This window comes from Triticum aestivum, chromosome 3B (assembly GCF_018294505.1).
Source record: "Triticum aestivum cultivar Chinese Spring chromosome 3B, IWGSC CS RefSeq v2.1, whole genome shotgun sequence".
Lineage (NCBI taxonomy): Eukaryota > Viridiplantae > Streptophyta > Magnoliopsida > Poales > Poaceae > Triticum > Triticum aestivum.
Genome location: NC_057801.1, coordinates 302,593,538 through 302,619,760, shown reverse-complemented (window position 1 = coordinate 302,619,760; position 26,223 = coordinate 302,593,538).

The following is a 26,223-nucleotide window of genomic DNA, read 5'->3' as shown; positions in this document are numbered from 1 at the left end:
TACACAAGTTTCCAACACTAGCTTAATGTTCAACAAAATCATGGAGGAGATAAGGATGTTGTCAATGGGCTCAACAACAATTCATCTAGGTTTCCATATAACAGGAATTCCATAGTTAAGTGAACACGGTGATAGCATTGGTCAGACCAAAGAATATAATGGTGCCTGCTCGAGGAAAAACCATGAGTAAGACAACATTACGAATATCGTTGGTTCTGATTTGATTTGACGATAGCCCATACTCAAATCAAAGATTGGATACGATAATAGATCCAGCAATTGACCATGAGGATCAACCAATGAAGATATCATCTTTCTTCAAAACACACCAACACCAAGATATCCCTTTGAAACGAACTAAGTTAGGTAAGATTTTATCTTCCAACTCTCCAAGTTGTCGTTTAGCTTAACCAACTAGCTCAGGGGTATCCAACACAGACTCTTGGAGAAGGGGTGGTTTACACGAAACTAACTTGATCACAAACTCAACATAGCGGTCAGGTGACAACCTGGTAATACTTCCGAGAAGATATTTGGAAAATCACAAACCACCGATATGTTACTAAGCTCGAGAACAACCTTGCTTTTCATGGCAAGACGATATGATCACAAGAGCGATGGACTTACTCAATCCTAACTCATTGATCGGGGAGTGCATCGGAAATAAGGACTAGGTAGCACGATTAATCTTAGAATCGTGATTCAAGAACCAACACACTAAGAATAAAATTATTGTCCTTTAACTACCAAGCAACAAGGTTGCTAGCAGTATTGATTTCACACATCACGATTCACTTGTCGGCATTCTGGTTCAACAACACGGGGACCGAGAAATGAATAATGATGGCGAGAAGTATCACTGCACCAAGAATTCATAAGATGATGTGTAATTCCTATGACTTTCTTGACATAAAGAGGGTAATACTTCAGGGTAGAATAGAACAAAAACTAGATTAGCATTTTGATCTGCGGAGCACAACTACTTTGACCTAATCCTGGATGTGGATGAGGTACTGGAGTTTGTTTCTCCTAGTCATTCCAAAATAGAATGGCTTGACGGACCACAAGAGTAATAGGCATCGATAACATGAATGCATAACTAGTCCTGACTATCAACTGAAAGACGAGGTCGGAAGACAACTAAAGAGAGGGTCAACTCAAAGGAACATATATGTTTCCGAGTTGTGGATGCATAGATTAGTATGTCAAGCAAACTCAACATGTTTCTTCCGGATAACCTATGCGGAAAGGTTGAACTGGCAGAGTCACAATATAAAATGGAGAACCCATCGAGAGCACTCCTGTTGTGATCTTTTGATCCAACAAACTTCTGCCGTAAGTGGTTCATGGTATTTGGAAGAAGGATATACCAGGGACCTCGAGGACTAATGCAAAGGTTACTAATAACCTAAAGGAACTAGCAACACTATCAACATGAAGTAAGTAGGGTGAATCTTGGTTCGAAAACCCAGGAATAGAATACCTACTACTAAGTGGCATCACGAGATGCTTTCGAGAATGAAGGCCAGAATCATCACACTGGGAACACAAATCATGGCTAGATTACTAGATGATCCCCTAAGACATCTAAGGTCATAATAATAGCTCCTACATATATGTTAAGGAAACAGAGCACCTCAACTCACTGATTAGTGTGGTTAACCCGGCCAGAAAGGACATCAAAACAGAGGGAAGGATTTTGCAATTGCATCAGATTATTTAGAAACCTGGGATGACTCGGACAGCATAATGGCTGTAAATGCTCAAAATGATTTGAGACATCCTACAAAATGGTGGCATAACCACTCAGAAGCACAATATCAAGGTTTGGAGATCAACAATTAACATACAGAAGTAGTAGGAACTGGACTGAGGCTTAAATCCAACAATCTTATAAGTCTATGGATTAGTAACACGTGATCCTAATAGAAAGAAGAGAAAGCCTAGTTCCCTAACCCCGTAGGAAAGATAAGATGACTCAGATCAGAAGGGCATAAGGTAAAGGAGTAAAAAGAGCCTTACATTCCAACCCACAATCAATTCCCTTATATAACTAAAGAATTTCTAGACTCAACTTCGACTAGTTTGGCTTGGTAATCCTACAGGAAGTCAGGCTCTGATACCAAAGCTGTCAGGACCCCGATCCTAAGTCAGACCGATCTAGCATGTAACACATCATATCACTTTGCGGCCTCACACACGGTATTCCCACGGGTGCCACCTTACCTGGCCCGGGACCGTTTGCGCCTTTTGGCTCACGTATATGATTGTGCTGCTAGCATCCATATGACCAAGAACCCGGGCTGACATGGCTAGTCTTGAACCCAAAGTGGCACTAACTTATAGGGACAGGCATACATGACCCAACAACAAACGTGTCGGTCATCAGCGAGTGAATCCAGGCTGTAGCACTGGGCTAGCAGGACTCCGGTGAACCGGGCTGTAGCGGGCTAACAGGACTCCGGAATTCATCGCGTGACATTTCCCCGAGGGGACAGACACAGGAACGAAGAAGGACACATGCCGGCCAGCCTAAGTGTTCCGGAGCAGTAGCAAGCTACCATGGCTCAGTGGAAACACTAGGAGACATTTCCCGGTAAGAGAGGCTACTAAGGATAAACAACTAGATAGTCAGATCCCACAGATACCAAGCATTTCAATAACATACACACAATATGCTCGATATGTGCAAATACAAACATGGCATCACAACAGGACTCTACAACTCAAGTATTCTATTCAATAGGCTCCGAGGAGCGAGATATTACAATCATGGGTCTCATGACCCAACATTTAGAGCATACAAGTCAAAACACAAACGGAAGCTTAACATGTCTGAGTACAGACATCTACAAAAGAAAAAGGCTGAGAAGCCTGACTATCTACCAGATCCTGCCGAGGCACAAGATCATAGCTGAGGTAACAAGCTAAACGTCAAAGTCCACGCGGTACTACTAGCGAGACTGAAGTCTCTCTGCAAAAACATAAATTAAGCAACGTGAGTACAAATGTACCCAGCAAGACTTACATCAGATCTAACTACATATGCATCACTATCAACAAGGGGATGGTGGGGTTTAACTGCAGCAAGCCAGCTTTGACTCGGTGGCTATCCTGAACTACGACTGCAAGTAACTCTTTTGAGGTGGCGCACACGAGTCCACATATTCACCATATCAATACACCACTATGGATCCGCTCCCGTCTCCCTACGAGAACGCCATCCATAGCACTCACGCTTATCTTGCGTATTTTAGAGTATCCACTTTCACTTGTCTATGAACTGTACAGGCAACCCAGAAGTCCTTTACCGCGGACACGGCTATTCGAATAGATCATATTAACCCTGCAGTGGTGTACTTCTTCACACACGCTCTCACCACTTACCGCCGTTTACACGACATGTACTCGGCAACCTTCAAGCGGAAGCCCAGCGAGGGTGTCGGCCACGACCTGACTAACCACACAAGTCTCTCGTCCAGGTTTATCGCCTATTCGGGTTCCATCCGCAAGGAGATCCGGCCGGGGTGTCGCTCACGGCCCCAAACGATGTGTGCAGGGTTCCCAAGCCCACCATCTGGGTGCTACTTGGTACACCGGGCCACTGTGCCTAGTCTGTCCCAAGCCCACCTGTACCGGGTGCCACTTGGTAGACTACTAACACTACCTACAAACACCAGAAACTAGTTGCAACTCCTGGACAGAGATCAAGTTGATTAATAAGCCGAGAGGGGCCGAGTTACCGGAACCCAATGTGTGGTAGTAGCTGTTCATGGATCACAAACACAGAACTCAGTTCCTGAGGATGGCTGCAATGAGACAACCCACCATGTAATCCTACATGGCCTCTCACCGCTACCTTTACCAAATCGTGTTCACACACTTAGTTCACACATAGTAGGACATGTTCACACGCCTCTGATTCATCCCTGATGAATCAGACTTGACTCAACTCTAAGCAGTAGAAGGCATGACAACAAGCATGAATGAGTAGGCACAACAGGGCTCAAACAAGTCCTACTCATGCTAGTGGGTTTCATCTATTTACTGTGGCAATGACAGGTCATGCAAAGGATAAAGGGGTTCAGCTACCGCAGCAAGTAACAGTTGTATCGTTGTTGTCCTAATGTAGTAAAATAGAGCAGGAGCGAGAGAGTGGGATTGTATCGGAATGAACAAGGGGGTTTCGCTTGCCTGGCACTTCTGAAGATGATATAGCTCTTCATCGGTGTCATCGATCTCATCGTCGGAACATCGTCTACTGAGAGGGGACAAATACCGACAAACAAGGAAGAAACACAATCAATGCAATGCACAATATGATGCATGATCATGACATGGCAATATGCTGTGGTTTGGGCTAATGCAACTAGCAGCAAGTTAAATGGAGTTGGTTTGAATCCAGGATTCAAATTCAAACTCCATATGTGAGGGTTTAAATGCCATTTATATGATTTGTCCTAAACAGCAGCCATAAGTTATTCTAACATGCATGAAAATGGTACAGATGGATAGATTGGATTTTTCTGATCATTTTTCATATATAAATTATTTCATTTGGAGTTACGGTTGAATTTCTATGAATTTTAGAAGTTTATACAATTTTCTAGAATTTCCTGAATTAAATAAACCCAAAAAAGGTTATCTGCGTCAGCATGATGTCGGGGTGACGTCAGCAGGTCAAAGGCGCCAGCCCAGGTCAACCCTGATGGCTAGGACCCACATGTCAGTGTAACAACTAACTAACAGGGTTAGTTAGTGTTAAGTTAGCACTAATCTAGGTTAGTTAGGGCCTGGCCCACTTGTCAGTGAGACAACTAATTAACTAAGTTAATTAGCACTAACTAAGTAACACCTAAACTAAACATGGCAATTAGCACTAATTAAAACCCTACACTAATCAGTCAAAGGCCGGCCCCACATGTCATGGACACAGGGGGGGGCCCCGCCGTGGTCAAAGTGGGTCAAACCCGGGTCAAACTCGCCGAGTTGACCCGCGGCTCGTCGCCGGCGATGCCAGAGACGGCGGAGGGCGTCGGAAACGCACCTTCGGCGACCAAATCGATGGCTGAGAGGTTCTACACGATGCTGGAGCTCGTCCGCATCTTGTGGTGCATGCAGCAGCAGCTCAGGTGACCTAAATCGACGGCGGCGGCAACTTGCACGGCGGCCGGAGTTCGGGCGCGAACGGTGTCGACGCTACGGTGCACTAGAGGAGAAGCAGAAGAGTGCTACGTGCTCCTGGGAGTGTTCTGAGCGTGCTGATGGGCTCGGATGCGAGCCACAACAGCTGTGGTCGCGGCGGCACCATGGCCGGTGGCGAGGAGCACTCGGCAAGGTGGTTAGAGCGGTTAGGGAAGGCAAACGAGCACGGGTTAGGGGGGAAAGGACTGTGGCCTCACAGCGGTTGCAGGGGTCGTTGAAGCGGCCTCGGGGAAGGCTTGACGGCGTCAGAATCCCGGCGGCGATCTCCTGTGGCCGAGGAAGAAGATGAGGTCGAGGACGATGCTTCGGGGCTCTTCCGGTCGCGTGAGCCGACGGAGAGGACGAGGGAGGCACTGCGGAGCTCGGGAGCGCGTCAGAGAGGAGAGGGGGTGGCGGTGTCCGCAAGGGCAGCGAGGGGCAGCGACGGTGGCGCTCGGCCGGTTGTGTGCGAGAGGGACAGAGGAGGGAAGAGGCGATGGGAGAGGTCGAGGGGCTTCCAGGAGGGTGCGTGGTGTGCATGGAGTTGTCCAGGGCGTTGGGGACGCAGGCAGCCAGGCAGGAGGTGGCTCGGGCGCGTGTGCGCGCGCGACGAGCACGCGCTCTGCCTACTGGCCTAGGGAGGAAGACGACAGGGCAGGTGGAGGTGGGCTGGGTCAGCACAGCGCCAGGCCGGATGGGCTACACAGTAGGTAGGTCCAGGTAACTTCTCTCTCTCTTCTTATTTCCATTTTCTATTTTCTGTAATTGTATGTGGCTTTAATAAAAATGTTAGGGCATTTCCAAAAATCATGAAACTGCTCAATGTCACTGTTTGGAATATTTCCAACAGCAAACATTTCAGTTTGTGATTATTTGAGCATTTAAAATATTATTTAGCAATTAAATGCCATATGATTTAATTCAAAAATCCAGAATGGCCTAGAAAAATGTGCACCATTTTTGGGAGAGGTTCTCACCTTTACCAGAAATCATGAACATTTTCAGAGGCATTTTGGGTTTATTGAAAAAGACTTTATTTTGACCCTAGTTAAATTCATTAGCTGCTAGGGTTTATCAGCCCCCATTTCAAGTTTTATAAAATTTAAACATGATGCATGGATGCTAAAGCAAAAACAAGCAAGGCCTGAACTAGGGATGTGACATAAGGTGGCACCCGTGGGAATATCGTGCGTGAGGCCGCAAAGTGATATGATGTGTTACATGCTAGATCGGTGTGACTTAGGATCGGGGTCCTGACAGCTCTGGTATCAGAGCTTGACTGCCTGTAGGTTTACCAAGCCAAACTGGTCGAAGTTGTGTCTAGAAATGCTTTAGTTATATAAGGGAATTGATTGTGGGATGGAACATAAGGCTCTTTTTACTCCTTATACCTTATGCCCTTCTGATCTGAGTCAACCTCTTCTCTTCTACGGGGATTAAGAACTAGGCTTTCTCTTCCTTTTATCAGGATCACGTGTTACTAATCTGTAGACTTATAAGATTGTTGGATTTAAGCCTCAGTTCAGTTTCTACCTCCGTATGTTAACTGTTGATCTCGAAACCTTGATATTGTGCTTCTGAGTGGTTATGCCACCATTTTGTAGCATGTCTCAAATTCTTTTGAGCATTTATAGCCGTTATGCTGTCCGAGTCATCCCAGGTTTCTAAACAATCTGATGCACTTGCAAATCCTTTCCCTCTGGTTTTGATGTTCCTTTGGGCCAAGTTAATCACACTAATTGCTGAGTTGAGGTATTCTATTACCTCGACATATATGTTGGCGTTATTATTATGACCCTAGGTGTCTTAGGGGATCATCTAGTAATCTAGCCATAATTTGTGTCCCAGTGTGATGATTCTGGCCTTTATTCTCGAAAGCATCCTGTGATGCCACTTAGTAGTAGGTATTCTATTCCTGGGCTCTCGAACCCGAGATTCACCCTACTTCATGTTGTTAGTATTTGCTAGTTCCTTTAGGATATTAGTAACTTTGCGATAGTCCTTGAGGTCTTTGGTATTTCCTTCTTCCAAATACTATGAACCATTTACGGTAGAAGTTCCTCGCTGAACCGAAGGATCACAATCAGAGTTCTCTTGAGGAGTTCTCCATTCATAATTGTGAATCTGCCAGTTCTACCTTTTCGCATGGGTTATCCGGAAGAAATGTTGAGCTCTGCTTGACATACTAATGTGTGCATTCACAACTCAGAAAATTATATGTTCCTTGAGTTGACCCTCCTCAGTTGTATTCCGACCCTAGGCTATCAATTGATAGTCAGGAATAGTTGTGCATTCGTCATCGATGCATATTATTCATGTGGTCTGTCAAGCCATTCTATTCTGGAATGACTGGGAGAAACAAACTCCAGTACCTCATCCATATCCAGGATTGGGTCAAAGTAGTTGTATTCCGCAGATCAAATGCAATCAAGCTCTTGATTCTGTTCTATCCTGAAGTATTACCCACTTTACGTCAGAAACGTCATGAGAATTGCACCTTCTCTTATGAATTCTTGATGCAGTGATACTCTCGCCATCATCGTTCATTCCTCGGTCCCGTGTTGTTGCAACCGGAATACCGACAAATGAATTATGATGTGTGAACTCAATACTCCTAGGAACTGTGTTGCTTGGTAGTTAATGGACAATAATTTCATTCTTAGCGTGATGGTTCTTAAATCATCATCCTAAGATTGATCGTGCTACCTAGTCCTTATTTCTGGTGCACTCTTCGATCAATGAGTTAGGATTGTGTTAATCCCTCACTCTTTTGATCATATCATCTTGCCCTGAAAAGCAAGGTTGTTCTCGAGCTTGGTAACATATCAGTGGTTCGTGATTTTCCGTATATCTTCTCGGAAGTATTACCAGGTTGTCACCTGACCGCTATGTTGAGTTCGTGATCAAGTTGGTTTATTCCTGTAAACCACCTTTTCTCCAAGAATCCGTGTTGTATACCCCTGAGCTAGTTGGTTAAGCTATACATCAACTTGGAGAGCTGGAAGATAAAAGCTTGTCCGACTTAGTTCATGCTAAGGGATATCTTGTATGTATGTTGAAGAAAGATGATATCTTCATCGACTGGTCCCTGTGATCAGTTATTGGACCTATTATCTTATCAAAATTTTGATTTGAGTGTGGGCTATCGTCAAATCAAACCAGAACCAACGATGTTCGTAATGTTGTCTTACTCATGGTTGTCCCTCGAGCATACACCATTACCTCCTTTGGTCTGACCAATACTATCACATTGTTCACATAACGGTGGAAGTCCAGTGATATGGAAATTTCGATGAGTTGTTGTTGAGCCCAGCAACATTTTGTCTCCTCCATGAGTTGTGTTGAACATCCAGCTAGTGTTGGAAACTTGTGTAAGCATTTCCTTCATGCCCCGTTCATGAAGTATATGTTTGGATGAAAGAAGTGACTTCCTTTGATTCACGTGCATTTGCTCCTCTGGAATCATCCCAAGTCAGTCATGCATGTGCGAAGTATTCTATGGTCTGATAGACTGATCATCTTCATTCCATATGTATCCCTAGCACACCAAGCCACTGATTGATTTGTTCAAGGTGAAGAAGCTCCTTCTTAAGAGTATACCTTATGCAAGGACTTCGTTATCCTCGATGATGGCTCCCCACCTGAACTCGGTAGTGTTTTATTGTAAGACTACCATGTGATAATGTTTTGTCTGGGACAACGTGTCCCCATGTGTGTAGCAGAACCAGCTCATGTTTTGGAGCTTGCTATCGTAGCTCATTTCCCGAGAACCTCGCAACGTCATCTCGTCGATTTGCGTTGCAAAATTTCATTTTTCTTCCTAGACTCAATGAGTCTGGATTATTCTGACACCAACCAGGTCTGAATCTCAGGCAGATATGATGGTTGGAACATTTCCCAAGAACTATAATATTGGTCCCTCGATAACCGGTAAGTGGATGTCGTGGCCAACACACCTAGCCAGAAGACCTATTATTGTAGTATCTTGTTTGAGGAAGTTGGCCTCTTCCCCATAAGGATCTCATAGAACTTATTCCAGTAGTTGTTCCTTATGGTTTTTTGTGCTCCCGAAGTCCGACCTTTACTTGATGTTCTAGGTATCAAACCATATGAATGGGATACACTAGCACATCAAGGAGAACATTAGAAGCGGAGTGCTAAATGTCTCTCGGTCGATCATCCAGATTTTGTTCCCTTGGCCCCGTTAAGGTGAAATCTGAGAAGGTTATCTTCCTTTGCATCTGCATCGTCCGTCGCTGTTCATCATGGTAGTACGTCGTGTTCCCAGGATCCTTGACACGGATGTTGGTAAAACCTTGATGAATATGGAAATGCTCAAGTTCTTGAGAGCACGCACAAGCGCTAGGTGTTATCATCGGCACTAACTGGGATTCCTCTCAGTTTCCTCGGTTATGCTATAACTTTTCAAACAGTGGACTCACTCTGTACCGTTGAGCTTCTCCCCAGTTACTAAAATCATCCCTTGTGTTGTTTTCAACAAGGTAATCCACATCATCTATTCTAATCCGGATATGCCATTCTACCGAACCCCTCGAAACGATCGCTCGAGAATTGCCCTAGGTTGGTATAAAGAGTTTCAATGATCTCTGAATCAAAGGTAATTCTTTTTGCCACTTAGGGGGATATATCTACGAGTCACCATCCCTAAGGTGTCTCGTTGTGGTATCATGGCAACTCAACTCCTCGCTACGTTGACAACCGTTCAGCACCCTCTTAGGTGTGGGAATTGTTGCCTACCAAATGGAACCCTTGTCATCTGTTTTTTTTTCATTGCTTCTGATGTGTGCTTCGTGTCTCAGCTCGGGAGATGTGTCAATGTCTCATCCCATGAATTGATCCTGAGTTGTTTGGTCTTCGAGAAGATCGATCCTTCTAGAGTTTTCCTTTCCTCTTCTTGTCATGTTAGTTGGAGTTCTCAGAGCAAGACGACAAGACATGATGGTGATCGAATCAACATTCTTATGAAGTGCAACCTGGATCGTGAAGATTGTATTAGTTTGTGTTTCCCCTTCCATCTTACCCTATGCTCGAATCTCGGGACGAGATTCTTGTTTAGTGGGGGTGAGTTGTCACATCCCTAGCTTCTGGTGCTGCCTAGTGTTTGCATCTTGCTTGCATCATGTTTAAATTTCTCAGAATTTGAATTGGGGATGTTCAAACCCTAGCATCTAATGAATTCAACTAGGTTCAACTAAAAATATTTTCAATAAACCCAAAATGCTCCTTAGAAAAGTTCATGATTTTTGTTAAAGGTGAAAACCTCTACCAAAAATGATGCACATATTTCTAGGCCATTCTGGATTTTTGAATTAAATCTTATTGTATTTGACTTTGGGCATTTAAATTCTATAAATAATTTAAATGTTCAAATAATGTTGGAACTATTTTTGGGCCACTGAAATAATTCAGCAAGTGTCCATGAATATTTTCAGGATTTTAGGAAATGCCTTGGTATTTTTTCCTAAGCTCAAAACAGAGGCAAATAATTAGAAAACAAAAGAAAAATAGAAAACAGGAAATAAAATAGAGCAACCTTACCTGGACTTACCTTGAGGCCCACCAGGGATACTAGCCCACCTGCGTGGCCCGTTACTGTGTAGCCCAGCTGCCAGTCATCTTCCTCCCCCTCGCCCCGAAGCAGCTGCGTGCTGGACGCACGCGCGTCGACGCTGGCCACCTCCTGCTTCGCACTAGAGGTATCCCCTTCGTCCTAATCCGTGTCTGGCGACGCCACGCACCCTTCTGGACCTCTCTCACTCTCCTCCCATCCTCGTCCCCTCCTCTGGCCCTCTCTCTGGCAAGAACAGAGCGCAACTGTCGCTGCCGACGAGCTCCACCATGGCCACAGCCATCTCCGAGCCCCTCCGACGCGCCTCCGAGCTCTGCGGTGACGCCCCCGTCCTCTCCGTCGAGCCACAAGACGCCGGACGCCCTATGGAGCCGTCTTCGCCATCGTCTTCCTCCTCGGGCACCCGAGATCGCCATCGCGGTTTTGTCGCCTCCGAGTCGTCCCCAAGCACGCTGACCTGCTCAACGACCTCCCGGTGAGCTCCGCTGCATTTCCCCTCTCTTTCCTACATCTTTCCCGTCCTCTAGCCGTTGCGTTCATCGAAACCGAGAACCACCGCCGCCCGAGCTTGTCGTCGGCGTAGCTCCGGCGACCATTTGGTCACACTACTGCGTCCAAACGCTTAGCAGCAACACGTAGAGCCTCGCGGGGGCTTCAGTTCGACCTTTTGCACGCCGTAGCCCCGACCCCGAGCTCGCTCGAGCTCCGGCCGCCGTTGTGGTCATCGTCAGCGACGCCACATGCCATTCTAGGCTGGGAGACCACCACCATCCGACGCGCCACGCTGCCAGCGTCCTAGAGCTACCTCCAGCGCATCCAGCCGTGCTCTGTGGAGCTTTTCCGAAGCTCCTCGCCGTCGCTGACCTCGCCGGCGGCTCAACGCCGGCGAGTTTGACCCGTCCGACCCACGGTTTGACCTCCCTGGGGTCAATACATGTGGGCCCCGCCCCTAACTAGTTAGTTAGTACTAATTACCCCTACTTACACTGACATGTGGGACCAGGCCTTAACTAATCTAGATTAGGTTTAGTTTAATTTTAATTAACTCTATAAGTTAACCATGTCACTGACGTGTGGACCCCGCATGTCAGGTCTGACCTGGACCGAGCGGTTGACCTGCTGACGTCACTGTGAGGTCATGCTGACGCAATAATTCCTTTCTGGAATTTAAATAAATCTTAAATGATTTATTATTTTCAAAAAATGCCCAAAACTTCTAAAATTCATATTAAATCAACCGTAACTCCAAATGAAATAAATTATATATGAAAAATGATCAGAAAAATCCAATCTATCCATCTGTACTGTTTTCGTGCATGTTAGAACTACTTATAGCTACTGTTTAGCACAAATCATATAAATGGCATTTAAATGTCCACATATGGAGTTTGAATTTGAATCTTGGATTCAAACCAACTTCATTTAACTTGCTGCTAGTTGCATTAGCTCAAACCACAGCATATTGCCATGTCATGATCATGCATCATATTGTGAATTGCATTGATTGTGTTCTTCCTTGTTTGCCGGTGTTTGTCCCCTCTCAGTAGACGACGTACCGACGATGAGTTCGTTGACACCAATGAAGAGCTATACTATCTTCTAAAGTGCCAGGAAAGCAAAACCCCCTTGTTCATTCCGATACAATCCCACTCTCTTGCTCCTGCTCTCTTTTACTGCATTAGGAAAACAACGATTCAACTGTTACATGTTGCGGTAGTTGAACCCCTTTCCTCTGCATGACCTGTCATTGCCACAGTAAATAGATGAAACCCACTAGCATGAGTAGGAGTTGTTTGAGCCCTGATGTGCCTACTCATTCATGCTTGTTTGTCATGCCTGCTACTGCTTAGAGTTGAGTCAGGTCTGATTCATCGGGAATGAATTGGAATGTGGTGAACATGTCCTACTGTTGAGAGCTAAGTGTATGAACACGATTTGGTAAAGGTAGCGATGAGAGGCCATGTAGGAGTACATGGTGGGTTGTCTCATTGAAACCATCCTCAGGAACCGAGTTCTGTGTTTGTGATCCATGAACAGTTACTACCACGCATTGGAATGCTTAAGTGCCCCTCTCGACTTATTAATCAACTTGACCTCTGTCCAGGAGTTGCAACTAGTTTCTAGTGTTTGTAGGTAGTGTTAGTAGTCTACCAAGTGGCACCCGGTACAGGTGGGCTTGGGACAGACTAGGCACAGTGGCCCGGTGTACCAAGTGGCACCCGGATGGTGGGTTTGGGAACCCTGCACACATCGTTTGGGGTCGTGAGCGACACCCCGGCCGGATCTCCTTGCGGATGGAACCCGAATAGGCGATAAACCTGGACGAGAGACTTGTGTGGTTAGTCAGGTTGTGGCTGACACCCTCGCTGGGCTTCCGCTTGAAGGTTGCCGAGTACATGTCGTGTAAACGGCGGTAAGTGGTGAGAGCGTGTGTGAAGAAGTACACCCCTGCAGGGTTAATATGATCTATTCGAATAGCCGTGTCCATGGTAAAGGACTTCTGGGTTGCCTGTACAGTTCATAGACAAGTGAAAGTGGATACTCTAAAATACGCAAGATAAGCGTGAGTGCTATGGATGGCGTTCTCGTAGGGAGACGAGAGCGGATCCATAGTGGTGTATTGATATGGTGAATATGTGGACTCATGTGCGCCACCTCAAAAGAGTTACTTGCAGTCGTAGTTCAGGATAGCCACTGAGTCAAAGCTGGCTTGCTGCAGTTAAACCCCACCACCCCTTTGTTGATAATGATGCATGTGTAGTTAGTTCCGATGTAAGTCTTGTTGGGTACATTTGTACTCACTTTGCTTAATTTATGTTTTTGCAGAGAGACTTCAGTCTCGCTAGTAGTACCGCGTGGACTTCGACGTTTAGCTTGTTACCTCAGCTACGATCTTGTGCCCTCGGCAGGATCTGGTAGATAGTCAGGCTTCTCAGCCTTTTTCATTTGTAGATGTCTGTACTCAGACATGTTAAGCTTCCGCTTGTGCTTGACTTGTGTGCTCTGAATGCTGGGTCATGAGACCCATGTTTGTAATATCTCGCTCCTCGGAGCCTATTGAATAAATACTTGAGTTGTAGAGTCATGTTGTGATGCCATGTTGTATTTGCACATATCGAGCATATTGTGTGAATGTTATTGAAATGCTTGGTATGTGTGGGATCTGACTATCTAGTTGTTTATCCTTGGTAGCCTTTCTTACCGGGAAATGTCTCCTAGTGCTTTCACTGAGCCTTGGTAGCTTGCTACTGCTCCGGAACACTTAGGATAGCCGGCATGTGTCCTTCTTCGTTCCTGTGTCTGTCCCTTCGGGGAAATGTCACGCGGTGCCTATCGGAGTCCTGTTAGCCTGCTACATCCCGGTTTACCAGAGTCCTGCTAGCCCAGTTGCTACAGCCCGGATTCACTCGCTGATGACCGACACGTTCGTTGTTGGGTCATGTATGTCTGTCCCTGTAAATTAATGCCACTTTGGGTTCACGACTAGCCATGTCAGCCCAGGTTCTTGGTCATATGGATGCTAGCGGCACTATCATATACGTGAGCCAAAAGGCACAAACGGTCCCGAGCCAGGTAAGGTGGCACCCGTGGGAATACCGTGCGTGAGGCCGCAAAGTGATATGATGTGTTACATGCTAGATCGGTGTGACTTAGGATCGGGGTCCTGACAAGTGCCATGCAGGCAGAGACAGAAGCCGGGTGCACGAAGAGCGACGAGTGTCCGCCGCCATCATCGAGGAGAAGTAGAACATGGTAGGCCACCACCACTTGGGTCCCATGGAGGCTACCGCCAAGGCGATGACTGCGCATACAGGTGGTCCCTTGGCTGCTTCGTCTCTTGTGAGGACCTTCGTTGACCCCACAAGTGTCTGCTGGACATGAGGAAGACAAAGGGATCTGTGGGCGGCCATTAGGTATTGATTATACAACGAGAGCCGGATTACACCGCTTAGTTCATGTAAATGTAATAAAATTTGTCATGTTTATATGAAGATCCAGCTTTTTTATACGAAATCCTTCATGCTTATATGAAATCAGTCCGTGTTTGCACGAATTTCCTATGGTTGGTTCGAGTTGTGAAAATGTATGCCGCTGGCGTTGGATGTCGTCCTCCGCAGAAGGAAGAGGGAGGAAATTTGCTGGTTGCCATTGGAGAATAATAGAGTCACATCCAATCCATTGGAGTTATTTGCGTGTATGATTCTCCCTCTATAAAGAGGTAATTGCATGTATAGTCTACATGACTAGCAGGGTGGCTACAGATTCGTACAGAAAGTTAAAAATAAACAAATCCACCCTTAATCTTGTATTCTAAGTACTCTATGGGTACCACTTTCAGTATAGTAGAGAAAGAAGTATATATTAAAAAAAGTCTAAGTTTAGGACAGAATTCGAACTCTGGTCATTGTGTTTCAAGCATCTGATGCTAACCAGTACAATAGATGTTCGATGTGGACGATGCAAGAGATATATCTCCACTCTTATAAACAATAGAGTTGGTGATGATGGTATGTCTGCCAACCTACAATATAGGTCGTCCGATTTATATCTGACGGATAGGAAGGAAACTATGCCAATTTTGCAAAAAGATACACACACCCTCTCCAGATTTGCAAATAAGGCCTTCCTTCGTTCATCCTTTTCTCTCACAAGATAAACTACTCATACAAATGCATCGTGATGTTCCGTGCAATGTACGGGCATCTTGCTAGTTTCTTTTTAAAAAGTTAATGTGATAATTGGGTTGAAGTGATATATTTTATGTCTGCCCCGGATGATCTCAAATTCACTACTAGTAACAAAGAAAAGTTTGCCTTGTTAATTAACAAAAAACAAGGTGAAAACTATCACATGAGGCTGGTAAAAACAAGGCACACTGGGTTTAGTGTCATTGTCACTACAACTGTGTGCGCGCAAGAAGTCTACATATCGAGGGGGCTACCGAGAGAAAGACGTATTGAGTGTGTGTGAGCGAGGCACAGAGCCACAACTAGTGTGTGTGTGTGTGTCTGTGTGTGTGTGTGTGTGTGTGTGTGTGTGTGTGTGTGTGAGAGAGAGAGAGAGAGGATAGATAGAGAGAGAGAAGCCAATCACTACTGGAATCTGGCACTTTGCCATCTGCCATGGCAGATGGCAAAGGCATGGTCGACAGATGGCAAAGGCTTTGCCATCTACCAGCAGATGGCAAACAGTTTGTCTAAAACCCTGTCGGTAAAGGCTTCTTTGCCGTCTGCTGGCTGATGGAAAAGAGCCTGTGCCTTTGCCATCAGCTGGCAGAAGGAAAAGCCTCTTAACGGGGTTAGCCCCGTTAGAAGGCTAACGGCATACTTTGCCGTCTGCCAGCAGATGGCAAAGGCTGCAAGCTCTTTGCCATCTACTAGCAGATGGCAAAGGCTGCATGCTTTGCCGTCTACCGGCAGATGGCAAAGAGCTTTTCCATCTGCTGGCAGATGGCAAAGATCCCAAATAGGCCAGCCCAGATTTTACATGTAGATGACACGTGGCCTCTTTGCCATCTGCCAGCTGATGGCAAAGCTCTTTGCCATCTGGCAGCAGATGGCAAAGTGACTATATTGCCCCATTTAATTTTGATTTTTCTTATATCAGTTCCTCTTCATAGAAAATCAAACACAAATATATTTATATGACCAATATAGCATATTCAACACATATTACCAATAGTCATGAACACATATATATCCAACACATGTTACCAATAGTAGCAAGTTTCATCCGTACATATACATAGTTTCATCAATATTACACAGTTTCATCCATAGGTAGCAAGTTTCACAAGGTCAAAACATAAACTAAATACAAGCACTCCATCAACCCAAGCTTCCGTGATCTTAAGAAAATCTGTAAAATGGGAAAGAAGAAAGTTAGAAGAAGAAGATTATTATGATGCTGCCCACTTAATTTAAGTGGGATTATGTGGGCTGCCACATGCCCACATACTCGATGACAACAAAAACAGAAATTGCAAGCTAGTTGCACTACATAACGTGTCCAGGCTATAAAGGATACAAAAATTGAGCACTCGCCATTTGGAATTTTTATCAACCACCGTTGAACATGCCAAAATAATCCACAGATGACACACTAGCAGTACCGAATTTGAGCACTACACAGACTAATACTGAAATATATGGTTTAAATGTTCATACACTAAAAAATATTGGAACATAATACATGAATGAATATCTAAGATGATTTTTTTTTTCATTTCTTCAAGATATTCTAAACATCAACCTGTCATGCTGAACTTGAAGTAGGAGTGCATATTTCCTGCCAAGATTGAACAGTCAAAAGGTGTATCAGTCCATGTGCATCAACAGTTCAACGTTGATGCTTAAATTAAGCAAGCATTGTGCTCCACTGAAATCCATAAACACCAGTTCAGCGATTTCTATCTCACAACTCAAAGCAACAGTTTACAGACAAATCAGCAGACTGCATGTATACTATATTAATGAGATGGCCAGTTACCAAGTTAGCAAATGGATCAAAAGTGAATTTATTCAAATATTCATACAGTAGGAAGTCAATTTTGATGGTATCTCTTCATACTAAGAAACAACAAGATTTTACCTTGCTATTTTAAGGACCTCCAATTGGTGATCAGAGAGCGAGATCTCAGGACATATCAATGGTGAATTCACCTATATACCATTACCCTGCCTCGCTCCTATGTCAAATTCTGTCTGGTAGCTAGTCATATAACCCCTCCTAATTTTGGATGGAACATGAAGTCTTGCTACCGTTTTACTTTTTGTTCGCTACCACCAAGAGTCAGGCTGAATACTAGAGCCTTCTTTTTCAGTTGCCAGTTTGCAAAGTCCTACTTATGTCGTAGCAGTAACCTGGGCCATGATCTGTTGGATAATGTTCAAGCTCTTAAGCAAGAAAGAAACATTTTTTCTTTCATGGAACAACCAAAATCCTACTACCAGGACAGGAGTGACCACATCTTTGAAGGATGACTGTATCCCAGCCATTACACATGACCAATGTTAAATTATTTACCACTTCAACAACCAATTGTTTCCACATTTTACTCGGATTTTAGTAATGCACTAATACTTCGATTGTATGTGATCAGTGTCCGTACCGTGGAGTTCTTTTTACGTCTTATGTCTCAATATTCAATTTTTCATAGGTACAAGAAATAAGGAGTTAGACTGTGACATTAGAACAATGGTGAGATATATAGCAGCTAAAATTATCAGCATGAAATGTCATGCAGCAACCAGCGACAAATATAAGTGTGCACCGAAATGAATCACTATCATTGGAATAACAAGATAGAAATGAAAACATCATCATCACTTGAACTGAAAAATTATAATAAGCATAACTTTATTGCAGTAGTAACATAGAGTAAAAAGAGAACCAAGTTTGCATTCTGATACAATGGATGAGATGGTCTAGACCATGTTATCAGTCCAAAGCAAACTGGAGTTTTTTGGCAAAAAAAATTAATAGCTTTAATAGCTAACGCTGTGTTTAGATGTAGACATTGAGGACCTTGGTATTGAATTGGCTCCAATGCCAAATATCCCAAGACATTGATGTTCAGATTCAATGCCACACATGGTGTTTGGATGTTGATGTACTAGATGACCCGTTATGACAATGGCGCAAAGGGCGAGTGTGAACTATGTTTTCAAACCATTCAAATAAGAATATTCAGAGACCAATCATAGAATCCTTGAAGCATAAGGGAATATATATTTCGGTATGATGTTCATAGGAAGGAAATTGGGTGATTGGTAATCATATATTGGTCGGTGACTCATAAGAAGGGAATTGCTTGGTCAACAAATATATATATATATCTGCACCCTATACATAGTATAGTGCTGCAGATATGTGTTTGATGGAAGTTGGTTTCATGGTATTATTCTGACAGCAAGAAAACTAAATAAATTGATTTTTCTTATATTCAAAATATGGTCCATCTTATGCATACAAGGTGCTATCTTGGCATGGATACAACCTGCAACCATATGCACAGGGGGTGTGTCTATCTTAGGAGGAGCATAGTTTCAGAAGAGTATTTCTTTATTTGAACCGGTTTGATTTTTTTTCTGCATGATCCACTGCTCAACTCGGTGTTCAGAGTAAGAAGAGAGCAGCTGGAATGGCACAGATGTGCAGCCACACACACACACACACACACACAATAATCAGAACAGTTTTGCAAGTTAGATCCAAATTTTATATACGATTAATGTTGGCACTCCATTGGCAATTAATTGGCATAGAACACATCAACATAGATTAATGTTGGTCGGATGGAAAAATACCAAGAGAGATTAATGCATATATTTTATGGCTCTCAGTTTTGAAATAAACACGGTTTATAGCGATGAAGAAACAAAAGGTATTACCTCTATTACCTCACACAACCATTCGAAGTAATCACCAGGAGACGAAAGAACATATCAGGCTGTAGAAGTTAACATGACCTCCGTTGCATTGTTCATACGCACTCAATTCTGAAAAAGAAAAACATAAGCTTCAGTAGAAAACAAATAGAATCCTAAAACCATGTATATATATACAGAGAAAAGAAAGTTAGGAACGCAAACTGTCCTATTACTCCCATGTGTGAAGAGCCAAAGCTATTTTCAAGCAGTATTATAAGGTAGCTCTAGATTTTAATCCATAGCAATCAAATTAACTACTACAGAAAAACTAGAACAATAAACCTGAACTATTGCATGAAAGAAAAAGCAGTTATGATGATCTCCTTCATTACCTAAATTGCAAAAGGCTAGTCGGTCTACTCAACTTGTTATTTTTTACTGGAACTAAATAATAGAAAAAAGAAATTAGATGAATTACATAGATTAATACTACCCTGCCAGCCTTATTGGATATTTACCAAACTCTTTGCAGGCACTGAGAAACAAAAACAGGGGATTGCAAGAAAGGGAGAGAGAAAACTCGGGAAGAGGAGTATGATTGTGTACGTGAAGCTGAATTGCGATAAAGTGGACGCTTGGAGAAGAGGCGGAGGAGGACGAGCAGCTGGACATCCTCCATGATGAAGCAGGGCCGGACTGCTCCTTCTCTCATGGCCGACCTCCTCCCTCTCCCTCCAAACCACCGCGACAGACCACTAGCCCCGCTGCTTCTTGTCCCCGACGTTGGCCTCTCCCTGCTCCTGGCTTGCTGCTCATCCCCACGCTGCCGGTCTCCCCTGCACCTCCACCAACCTTGAAGACCCTGCTTCCCCTCCTCACCCATGGGGACGACCAACGTTTAATCTGGAACCACCGCGAGCAACGACCTGGAGGGGCTAGAGTGGGGAGGAAGAGGAGAGACAGCGGCGGCGCAGGAGAGAGAGGATGAAGATGGGGAGAGGCGGCGGCGGCTTGGAGGGAGATCAAGAAAGAGGAGGGAGGGTAGCGTGGGGGCGTGGGTGGGGAAGCGCTAGGTTTTTATCGGGCGTTCGCCTGTGACTCTCCTCTCTCACACAGGCATGGGCAAAACGCAATACAATGCTGGGTCCAGCAAGCAAATCAGACCTACCTGTCATTGACATAGAGCAAAATGATGATGTAAAGAAGGACGGACGGCTGGGCCTTTGCCACCACCATAAAAAGTACATTTCGTGGTGAATCGAGCGAACCAGAACTACCACGCGATGCAGGCAGCTCAGGATGGCGGGTAGTGTAGCTGGATTTATATGTTCAATTGGGCTCTTGGAACTCATAGGAAGGAACAATGCCAAATCATGTTTGGATGCACATAGTTTGGAATTGGACATTTAAAAATGTGGGAACACAATTTGCTGTACAAATTTGAAAATGGAATTTGAGCAACACATGCATATATTTGAAAAAAGATTTATTACAAAAAAATGAAAAAAATAAAACATAAAAGATGGTAGAGGCCAGCAGTACATTATGATGAACTTGACAACATCTACTGTGAAAAGATACAAAAAAAGGTTGTATGTAACAGTAGCAAACAATAGCATATTATGGTGAACTTGAGAGCAACATTAACTTCTCAAAAAACACGAAAAATAGGAATAGATATATGTAACAACAGCATATATGATTATCTTGACAATATATAATATAACATGATTAAGTGAGAAGTCTCATAAGGATGGCAACAAAAAATTATAGAATTCTTACACAAAAGAGGCCACATTACAAGTAGCACAACAAGTTTAGAAGTCTGATACACACTAAATCAGATTATAAGTAGCAACATGCATACATAATATCCATCAAGAGCCATTTTTTTAATCCAACATCAACAGACCATCCCTCTCACGCAACGGGTGGGGAGAAGGCAGGGGATCTCAGTGAGAGATGCATCGGGTGAGAGGGACGGGTTTACAGAGGCATGGAGGAAGAGGTCTGGCCGAATGGGGCGGAGGCGGAGAGAAAGGAGACTGGTGGATGGATGGAGATGCAGGTTGACCGGGGAGATGGGGGCGGGTGCCGGGGGTGCTGCAGGGGAGATGTGGAGAGGGGGGAGGCCATTGCTGGCCGGAGAAGGAAAGGAGGGGCAGGGGCGAGGCCGGGGCTCACCTGCGCTGCCGCGTGCCGCCGCTTCTCGACCTCGTCCCACGCGATCCCTTTTCGCTTCTGGGGCAGTGGAGGAGTAGGCGCTGGCCGCCATCTCCGCCTGGCCCCTACCTCGCCGGACAGGCGATGGAGGAGTAGGCACCCGGGCAGGTCTTGTGGCTCGGGGCGGACGACGTCGGGGAGGTGCTGCGGCTCGGTGTGATGGGGACGACGGCGTGAAGGCGCCACAGTCGGAGGGGATCGAGGCGGAGTGAGGCGGCGTCATCGCTGATGGTGCTGTGGCTCGGCGTGATGGGGGCGACGGCATGAAGGCGTGGCGGACGGAGGGGATTGGGGCGGAGCGGGGTGAGCAGGGGATGGGCTCAATCCAGCCTCTAACATCGATGTGCGGGGAGGGCGGCGAGCGGGGAGGAGTCCGTTGCGCCCTGAGTGCGGCCGCGGCGGCAGACGTGGCGGCGGCGAGCATGCGCGAGCTGGAGAGGGATGGGATATGGTTTGGGTGGTTGGGCTACCCGGGGGGTGGGGGTTCTTTTTCTTTCTTTCTCTTTTTTTTGTTTAGATAAATGGGATGGATGGATGGATGCCATGTCATCAATCCATGACACAAACATTTCAACCAATGAGAACAAAAATAACCCCACAGTTTTTTTTACCTGGAAAAAATTTACCCCATCTCTTTGCCATCTGCCAAGAGATGGCAAAGAATCTTTGCCGTATGCTGGCAGATGGCAAAGAGGTGGGGCTGGTACGCCGTTACACTTTTGACGGGCACAGGATTTGCCAACCTCTTTGCCATCTGCTGGCAGATGGCAAAGATTATTTGTCATCCACTAGCAGATGGCAAAGAATTGGCTGATGGCAACCATGTTCTTTGCCGTCTGTCAGTTCTTTGCCATCTGTTTTTTATGAGCAGATGGCAAAGACGTTCTTTGCTATCAGCTGGCAGATGGCAAAGAGCTGGCTGATGGAAAATTCCCTATTTCCAGTAGTGAATTGATAGATTAAGATCAAGAACAAGTTGTCACACTTCTGTTGTCATTGTTGGGGGTGGAGAGGGGGAGGGAGAAAAAGACGTATCGAGAGTGTGCACACGGTAGGCACAGAGGCACAACTAGCGAGTGTGTGTGTGTGTGTTTTTGTGTGTTTGGGAGAGAAGCCAGTAGATAGATTAGTATCAAGATCGAGGTGTCACCCTACTCCTTCGGTGTCGGGAAGTGTGTGTTGTATGTGTGTGTTTATGAGACAAGCATGTAAATAGATTAGTATCAAGATCGAGGTGTCACCCTACTCCTTCTACGTCGGTAAGTGTGTGTGTGTGTGTGGGTGTGGGGGGGTGCCAACGACACTTAGATATAGGGAGAAGGAGTTCGTGTGATACATATCTATATTAAGGGATAGGTATATAGCATGTGTGCGAGGCATACTTAAAGCATCACGGGGATAAACAAGCGGTGTGCATGCAAGTGCCAGAAAAAAATGAAGAGACAAAGAATGTCTGCGCGCGCATGCGTGTGTGTGAGAGCGAAATCTCGAAACAAAAGGTGCTCTGCTCGAATCCCATTGTATGTATACATATGGCTCTAGGCCTCGAGTTAATCTTACGCATATGTGTACGAGACATAGTTATACTTTGAGACATTAGTGGTAGTGGGTGGGCGTGTTCGACAGAGAGAGCGTGTGTGTTTTTGTGTGAGAGACTTGTAGGACGGGGTAGAAAGACGAATTCTAACCTTGATGGAGGGAGAGAACTACATGAAGGGCGCGTGTGTGATTCTGATGCACACGGAGAAATGAGATATGTATGCGTGTGAGAGAGATTGCACAATTCATTCACGTATCGCTATCTAGCAATCATGGACATGCATCACTTGAACATAAATCAATATCTACTTCATATTGTGGCCAAAGATACAATATCTATTGGATATCGGGTTCTGGCCAAACCCTTAAGGTTCGAACACTGGGGTGCGCACGAAGATCTCTCCCAACCGAAACACGCCCTCAGCCTCGATGCGATCTCCAAGCTAGCACGATGAACAATAGAAGAGACACAAGATTTATACAGGTTCGGGCCACTGTTGTGGTGTAATACCCTACTCCTGTGTGTGGTGTGGTGGATTGCCTCTTGGGCTGATGATGAACAGTACAAGGGAAGAACAGCCTCGCGAGGAGAGGCGTTCTTGTGCTTGGTGGTGTGTAGATGAACTGGGTTCAGATCTGGATCCCTTCTACTATGGTGGCTAGCCCTATTTATAGAGGCCCTGGTCCTCTTCCCAAATATTGAGCGGGAAGGGATCCAACAACGGCCATTTTGAAAGGGGACAACTAGTACAAGCTATCCTGACTATAGGTGGTCTTCTCCTGTCAAAGGCGCTGGTGGTGACGCCGTCTTGGGCTCCACGATGACCTCTGTCCTGCCGTCCTGCTGTTCTTGGTCTTATTGCACCGATATGGAAACCTTTGCCTGATGCCTCGGTACTCCGCGCCTGCGCTTGCCCCCTTAGCACCAAAGAGGAAATGAGGATACTGTGCGGGCTGGCGCCCACCTGGCGCCCGCCTGGCCTTGGTCGTCATGGCTTGCGTCACGAGGACCTCGCGAGCCTGCCTGGTGAGGCCGCCCTAAGGAGGCCATGCATCGTTTGCCCCGCGAGGCTTGGCCCCTCGCGAGGGTCTTGAGCCTTGGTTGATGAAGACGGGCCATACTGGGCCACTGGTGGAGCCACGCCGTGGGCCGCAGGCAGGCGAGTCTGGGGAACCCCGTTCCCAGAATGCCGACAGTAGCCCCCGGGCCCAAGGCGTGCTCGGACTTGGCTTAGCGGCGAAGCCAAAGGGCAAGGTAGAAGCTCTGCGGTTCCCAACAGCTTGCATCCTTGGTCGACGCGTGGCAACTGATTGGACGTGGGCATCTCCACTTCCCCATGCTGCCCCAATATCCCCCTGGCTAGGCGGCCACGATGCCCTACATATTTATTTCCTCCTTGCAGGCAGCGTGCTTCCTGTTCCCCCTCCTTCCTCGAGCTCCTGCTTCCACTCCCAATCTGACTTGTGTTCTGCCCCCTCCATTACCATGGCGCCAACTAGTGCGGAAAAGGGGAAGAAGCCTATGTCCTCAGCCAGTCCAACCCCGACAATCGAGCCCTCCGTCGGACAGTCGCTAGTGCTCAACCTGGAGGCCATGGGCAAGGTCTTTCCCGCGCTCGCTACCAGCTTCAATGAGCGTGGAAAGACGGTGGCTTGGCGTGCATCCCGGCCTCCATTGACAGGACAGTCACTGAGATTTGATTCTTCGTCGATACCCTGTGGGCTGGCCTGGTCCCCCCTTTCTCCGCCTTCTTCAATGCAGTGCTTTCCCATTGTCAGATACACATGATGCATCTTGATGCCCAATCGGTTGCCCTTCTATCCGTCTTCGCCTTTGTTTGCGAAGCCATGTTGGGCATTGCTCCTTCCGTCGCCCTCTTGCGTCACTTCTTCTCGCTTCCCCTGACCGACCCCTCACAATGCTCGGGGTGCATGAGCTTCTGGGCCGTTGAGGAGATGGTCGCCTCGGGGATTGATTTTGACCTCCCTCCGTCCACGAGCGGGTTTCGGACGCAATGGGTGTATGTGGATGTCGGAGTGCTCAGCCCCCTGCTCTCTTCTCCGTTGTTGCCTGCTTTCCTGAACCCCGGTGGGGCCATGAGAGGGTCGTGAGCCCTCGCCTTCCCTTTGTTTGGTTCCGACTAAAGAGGTTGAGAGATCTCAGCGTGACCGCGCCCCAGGTGGTGAAGGAGTTCCTCCAGTATCACATTGCTCCTCTCCAGCGCCATTCCCGGGCGATGTGGGCCCTGACCAATGACTAGGATCGCATGAGGCTTCAGGAGTCGGAACTTTCGCCTAAAGCGCTGAGGACGGTGCTTGAGGTCTTGACTGGCAACCCCTCGCCAGGCGATATGCCGCAAGAGGGGAGCCTCTTGTATCTCTGCTCGAACAGGGTCAAGTTAGCGGGACATATGCCTTCCTTTGACGAGTAGGGGTTGCGCCCGGTTGGCCTTGTGGGTCCTCGCGACAATCCTGTCATCATGGCTCCCCTCCTCGCCGCCAGTACTGAGATTGCCCAGAGAGTGGTCGCAGGGGGGCAAGCGTGGCTTGATGCTGGAGGCTTGGGTGTCGAGACACCGATGTTGCCTGGGGCTCCCAAGGCGTCATCCTCCGAAACCCATAAGGCACGCCCTGGGATGGTCGTTGAGGGGGAGATGCAGCCTGCGGCTCCTGAGGCCAGAGCTCCTGAGGTCGACCGCCTGGGCGCTTCTCTAGCTGCGCCCCGTGCTGGTCCCCACATCCAGCGCCTAGGTCGGCTCCGCGTGGACTTCGCTGCACTCCGCAAGAGGAGGGAGTCTTCGATCTGCAGTTGTCGCCCCATCCGACCGTTGAAGCATAGGAAGTACTTCGCCATAGACGGGTAAGTACCTTATCCTTGTAATTCCTCAATTGTTGCTTCCCTTCCTGACTGTGACTCTTCAGGATCCCTCCTGTCAAGCCTGCGGAGTCTCCTAAGAAGCGACATCTTCCGGCCTCGCCTTCATCGCTAGCCTTGAGCGTCCCAAGCCTACACGCCGCCCCTGGCGTGGGGTCGGTCGGAGAAGCAAGCCTACCTGCAAGGTGCCCTGAGCCTGTGCCCTTGCCGCCTTTCCTCCAAGACCCCGCCTGGAGCGTGGTCAGCCTGCCCAGGGCTCCTCCTTTGGTCGTGGATGGCAGCTGGTTGGCGTCCATCCTGGGCTCCTCTTCAAGCGGCGAGTCTGCGCCAGTGACCATGGGGGCGCCAGCCCCCAGCCCCCTACCAAGAGGGGGCTAACCGCTTCGTACCCCGCTAGCAGCACCCGAGACGGGGGTGACATCAGCAGCATGCTCAAGTTC